The 6,796-nt window shown below is 41.4% G+C and overlaps 1 pseudogene; it reads right to left on the bottom strand.

The window, feature by feature from the left end:
* Positions 1 to 211: 211 nt before the first annotated feature.
* On the bottom strand, positions 212 to 1,039 carry LOC103670689 (annotated as a pseudogene).
* Positions 1,040 to 6,796: the final 5,757 nt, after the last annotated feature.

Below are 6,796 nucleotides of genomic sequence, written 5' to 3'. Positions count from 1 at the left end.
GCCAGAAACTTGTTTGGTGCAATTAACCTGCCAATGTGCTGACATTTTTGAAAGCAAATCCGAGCCATTTTCAACCAAGTTTTTTTTTTTTTTAAAGATTTTATTTATTTATTTGACAGAGATAGAGACCAGCGAGAGAGGGAACACAAGCAGGGGGAGTGGGAGAGGAAGAAGCAGGCTCATAGCAGAGGAGGCTGATGTGGGGCTCGATCCCATAATGCTGGGATCACGCCCTGAGCCGAAGGCAGACGCTTAACTGCTGTGCCACCCAGGCGCCCCTCAACCAAGTTTTTGATATGGGATGCTAGGCTTCCTAGTTTCCGCTTGGGAAATATGCTCTTAACAGCCTTATAAAGATTCCACTTCTGGCCACTCTTCGTGACTGGGGGTGCCCAAAGCTCTGAAAATCCTAAAGAGTTGATCGATGTCTGAATCCCCATGGAAAAGTGACTTATTAGTTGCTAATTCTGCAAATATGGTATCAGCACTCCAAATGGGAGCAGGAGTTGTGAGCCGACCCCAGCAATACTTCGGCAGATCTCTGTAGGAGTGTCACTGCTTCACGGATATATATTCTACTAGGTAGTCTCAAAACTCTGGCAAGGTCCAAACCAGCCAATTTAGCCGTTCCTTTGTTGTCAATGGATTCTGAGGTTTTAAGTCTCTGTGAAGAGCTCTTCCAGAGTGACAAAACAACATCCCTTGTATGATTTGACCCAAATAAGTCTTAACATGTGAAGAATCCATGAACTGACTAGGAGGGATAGAATCCAAGTATTTCTTAAGATCCAAGGAATTCAAAGATGTGATATAAGCTGGAATCCTGTATAAGCACATCTTGAAGACTGACTATATTTAGATGACAAAGTTCTCTTCATAGAGAAATTTCCTGAATTGTGGTACTAAGAACTTCTTCCTCTTTACTTTCTAGTCTGATTTTCTTCATGGCTACCCCTTGAGCTGTAGTTCTGTGTCTACCCTTGTACATAACTCCATAGGTACTTTCTCCAATTTTCTCAATTTTGGTGTAATAGTCCATAGTTACCCAATAGGTAGGGTGAATCCTGGCTTATTATTCTGTGATGGTGGGGTTGGGGAGGTTGGGGTCATAGTGGAGGCAGTTGTGGCAGCTACCTTGTCTATGTCATTCTTTCTTAAACTTCTGAGAGCCATGAGAATTTTTATTATGAATCATTTTCTTAATCTTTCTGAGTCTATTGAGATAATCATTTTTTTTCATTTTGTTAATATGGTGAATTACATTGATTGATTTCTTAAAAATATTTTAAAGATTTATTTATTTGAGAGAGAGAGAGTGGGAGCTGGAGAAAGGGTAGAGGGAGGGGGACAAGCAGATTCCATACTGAGCGTGGAGCCTGATGCAGGGCCTGATCCCATGACGTTGAGATCATGACCTGAACCAAAATCAAGAGTTGAACGCTCAATCGACTGAGCTACCCAGGCGCCCCCAGTGATTGACATTTGAACCTTGTGTTCTTGAGATAAACCCTACCTGGTCATCATGCCTGAATTGTTCTTAGAAAATTTGATGAATCTTTGTCACTTTTTTATTATTTAAGGCATATCTGCATTTCGTGCATCTTCAGGAGACCAGGAGACTCTACTGCCCATTGGCTGATGTTGAATTACAGTGGTCCCTTGGTGCCTGAATGTGGGTGGACAAGTGTGTTTTGTAACCCTCTCAGATCCTTGGGGGAAGTGTCCAGACCATGACATGTGGGAATCTTGATGGACGTTGATAATATCCTGCCTCATTGAGTCAATTTATTGGTATTAAAAACTAAGTATTTTTGTTCAAATCAAGTATTTGTTCAACTTTAATTTGGAGCAGCTGAAAACTGGGGTAGTAAGGGGAGGAATGGAGAGGGAGGACTCCTGGTAGAAACCTCAACGTAGGGAGAACGTTTAGATCCTGGCTACCCTAAAATGATAAATATTCACAATCCAAAGCATGGCTCCTAGGGGTCTTAGTCACATCTCCAGGATTGTTTTATGGTATTCCTTTTACTTTTTCAGAGAAGAGTTTTGAAATGATGTTATTTCCTCCATTGCCTTAAGTTCCGAGTGGTGTCCTAGCACCCTGGTGATAGATGAGCATACCTTTCCTTACGCATTGGTGCACCAGGCAGCTGCCCAGTGCGCCCACTCCTTCATCTATTCTGGCCTGACTACTTTCTTTTAGTGCTTTGAGTTCATTAAGGGTTTGATCAGTATTTGGTGAAAACTCAGCGTCTCCTTCTTTGGAACTCCAAGGAGATGGGTATGAGATTCTATGAAAACTTATTTTCACTTGAGAGCATTAAGACCAAGCATTAAAAAACCTCTCTTGAACTGCCTTGGAAGCTAGGGTCAGTATCCATAGGCTCTGAACGGGGGACTGAGACATGAGACTGGGAAAAGGAAAATACCAGTAGATGAGATGATAGGAGAGAGCCTGCCTGGCTCCACCAAGACCTGAACAACTGCCATCTTCTCAAGGAAATAGGTGGAAAAGGGCTAGAATCTCTTAGCTTTCTCCCACATTCGGTCAGCTATGGACCTTGGGGGTCTGTGAAAATAGCTGGTGAGCAGCCTAGAGCAATGCAGTCCCTCTTTCTCTGTCCTCTATCCCATTTGGCATTTTCCCCCACCCTTCCTCCTCTAATCTAGACTGGGACAATCAGATGACAAAGAGTTCTACTTTAACACAAGTGCAGGTAGGTATTTATAGTAGGGAAATGGACTGAATGAGCCAGCTGCTAAAAATAGAAGGTCTGACTTCATCCATCCATTCAGGATTGTGGCCCAATGCATTTAGGGATAAAATAAATCAATTCAGATCTAATGTTCAGAAAAGGAGCCCCGATTGGGAATAGTTGGCTTCTTGTGAGAAATGATATAGATTTTTCCAAATTGGCAACAATGGCGGGGATGAGCTTTGCAGTCAAAAGACTTGACTGTTAGCCTGGACATCAGAAGATCTTTAAAAGTCTGTTCTAATTTTCCTCCAGGAAAACTGGTCTAAGCCCTCTAAGCTTTGCACTACATAAATTTCAGCCAAGCTTAGTGAACCCATAGGGAAGGTTTGGAGCTCTGACTTATGGTTGGGGAATACTAATTCTCTGTCAATTTTACGGTTGATGCTCATTCAGTTTTCCCACGGGTAGGTTCTTTGAATGAATAAACAAGTGCACAGCATTTGCTGAGCACTTACTGAGTACCCTGCGCCATGCTACACCCTTCTTGTGCTATTTTGTTTAGGTCTCATGACAACCCTCGCATATGCTCTCCGTTTTGCTGATATGCAAAGTGAGGCTTAGCGAGGGTTTTCCAAAGCCATGTTATTTGTGGAAAGAAGGTTGAGATTTGAACTCGTTTCTAGCATCGGAGATAGATACTGAGTCTTGCACTACTTATGCAGTCCTCTTGGCACTTTATTCCGGGCTGAGCACGTGTAGGCCCTCAGCTGGTGCTTGTTTATGATGAAGGCTTTCTCGGCTACATCTCTCTTGTATCTCTTCCTACCTGGAGTTCAATAGCCTACTTGTACTAGTCAACTTCACATCTACTTTATGTTATCTTATGTCATCTATTGTATCAGTTAGGAATATAAGTTGCAAAAAAACCCCACCTCAGGCAACACGATAGTTTTAAAAAAATGGCTGCAAATTCTTTGATACTCCTCCCATTGAGAGTTGGGGACTGTGTGTCCTCTCCTTGAATCCGGTGACTGTTTTGACTAACTGAGCACTGCGGAAGTGACACTGCATGACTCCTGCAGCAGGCTAGGTCATAAAGAGCCATGCAACTTCCCCTCAGTTCTCTCGAAATGCTTGCTCTCCATGCTGTGAAAATCCAAAGCCACATGGAGAAGCCACATGTGTGGACACACCGGTCATTAGTCCCGTCTGAGTCCAGTCTTTGGCTAGCCCAGCCCAGATACCAGACGCGTGAGTGAAGAAGCTACTTGGAAGTGGATTCTCCAGGTCAAGCTCTTCCGGTCCTAGCTGTTTCAGTCATTCTGGTATTTGTTTCCTCAGTAGAGGCCCCAGACATCGTGGAGTGGAGGCATCCCATTCCGGAAGCACCCCGTCTGAAGCACTGACCCATGGAATCTGAGGCATGTAAGGAATATTGTAACGTTTTAATTATTTGAGCTACTCTTAAATCTGTACATTAAAACCATATAGTGGTCTATCATTCACAATTTTTATTTTAAAACTTTCTATTTATCCATTTATTTTAATTTTAATTCTGGTGTAGTTAACATACAGTGTTATATATTAGTTGAAGGTGTATATTATAGTAATTCAACAATTCTATACATTTGCTCAGTGTGCACCATGATGAGTGTACTCTTAATCCCCTTCACCTGTTTCACCCATCCCCCCACCCACCTCCCTCTGGTAACTATCTGTTCTCTAGAGTTAAGCATTAAAAATTATTTTTAATCTACGAGCTGACAGCTCAGTTAGGTCTTCCTTGGATTATGTGGAAACCATAATCCACTGACCTTTTTCTGTCACCAAGTTTTGGAGTAGCTTGTAACATGGAAAGAGTAACTAGAATATCCACATTGGTTCCACTAGATGGTGAGTTTTGAAAACAGAGACAATGCTGGTTACTTCTCTGGAAAGCTTCTCGGCGTCCAATTCAGCACTGAGAACATCATTTCTGTGTAATATGTTTACTTATTGGAGAAAGAGGAGAAGAAGGAGGAGGTTTTCCAGAGCAGAGGTCTTCAGATTTTTTTCACTTGCACACCCCTTGAAAGGATTTGGAGAGACAATGTACCCCTTTGCACGTTTTTAACTTGATATCTACAGTTTCCCATTTTAACTTTACATAGTTGCAAAAATTGCGATTTGGGGCATATTGTAAATACTGACATTTAAAAATAAACCTTTATTTGCTCTTTTTCAAGTTCCCAATGAAGTCTAAATATCATAGGGATTTGATACTATTCCATTCCGTTTACAAATACCCAAACAAGCTTTTCCTCAGTAGTCGGACTTTTTTGCATCATTGCTTTTCTCCTTGACTTATATTTTCATTCCACTTCCCCCACAGAATTTTATCCTAATGTAATATATTTTTATGCTTGAAAGTTTTTTTATTGATTTCAGTATCATACTTCTTTGCAACAATAACATACATATGAATTGAAATAGCATTTTAAAACATTTCATGTGACTAAAAGGCTTTAAGTATTGAAACATTTCTTCTGGATTGAATTATCGTTATAATTATTATTACCATACAGTCGAGAAACAACATAAATATACATTTATATATATAATTATTAAACTTAAAAAGCGAAAGACATTAGAAGTGCATCTGTATGAAATGGATGGGATTTTACAAATTATTTCATCTACCTGTAGATGAATATTACTTATTGCTAGAATGAGACTATTATAAATATTTTTTGTTTATTAAGACATAAATGCTGAAAATATTCATATAAGTAGACGGAAAATGTTGTTCACATAAGTAGATGGAAATATAAGGAAAATCGTTGCATTTGAATTATTAGAGTACTTCCAACTCATTAAAATCACAGAGTGATCTATCATCAAAAAGAATTTTTGATGATCTATCAGCTGACAGCTCAATTAGGTCCTCCTTGGATTATGTGGAAAACACCGGACTTAGGAAAGGACATGTAACCAGTCATTTGAGTTGCTCGCTTGCAAATGGATTTGTTACCCGCTCAGTGTGTCTATTTACTCCCTCTGTTTGGAGCCCTGGAAGTTTATACTCCAGGACACATCATATTAAGGTTTGGGATGAGTAAGAACTGTGCTTTTCCTTTGGTAAGTGGGAGGAAGGCCTCCCTGAAAGAGAAGGTGGGGAAAGAGAACTCTCTTGATACCCCCAATGCAGGCAGATCAATTTTAGGAGAATCTGCTAAAAAACAGGGTTTGGAAATTGAGCCTCATAAATCTATCCATGCTCCCAAACCAAGTCCATTTGTACTCCCAAGAGTATGTGTACCCCAATTTGAAAACTGCTGTTCCAAAGGCGCTAGAACCATAGAGATGTTGACACTTTCGGGGGGGATAGATTTGCTATAGTTTCTTCCAGGGTATTGGCTCTCGGTGGGCTGCTCTGTGCTAAGTGCTTTATAGGGAACATGTCACTGAGTCCTGAGATCAACCTGCAGATGAGGATGTGGGGGTTGAAGGAAAGAGCAGCCATCAAGTACCAAAGCTGGGGTTCAAGCCCCAGGCTACAGGCTTATAGAGTCTGAGCTCTTTAGCCGCTGTGGTAAAGGGGGTAGCACAGCGGGCATTGTGAGCACAGCTCTTCACGTGAGCTGCTGCTTGGACTGCTGTTGCTTTTAGTTTTGTCTCCTCCTTGGCAGGTGTCTCCAGAACAGGGTTCTCACACACGCGTGGCTGGGCTGCACCTCCGGAGTTTCTGATTTGGTAGGTCCTGGTGAGGCCGAGCGCATGCATTTCGAAAGGGCCCCAGGTCTAGGAAGCACACTTTGAGAAACACATTTCCAAAGCATGTCCATCCTTATGGGACAGATTCCATTTCTAATGCATTTGGGTGGGGACTGATGTTTTTTCTTTTACGTTTCTTTTACAGTGGAAGTTTTTACCTGCCTAGAAGTGAGTATGTATAGCTGTGTACATTACATGGATATTCCAACACCAGAAACAATTTTGGAAAAACTTGTGTTTTGGAATTTTTGCTGGAGATTTTTTGAGTGATATTACCCCGGGCGTGCTACAGAAGGAGATCCATAAGGTCCTCTGGGTCTTTGCCAAGTTGTTCTGCCTGGATG

Source organism: Ursus maritimus, unplaced genomic scaffold (assembly GCF_017311325.1).
Source record: "Ursus maritimus isolate PB19 unplaced genomic scaffold, ASM1731132v1 scaffold_25, whole genome shotgun sequence".
Lineage (NCBI taxonomy): Eukaryota > Metazoa > Chordata > Mammalia > Carnivora > Ursidae > Ursus > Ursus maritimus.
This window is presented reverse-complemented; position numbering and strand designations above follow the sequence as displayed.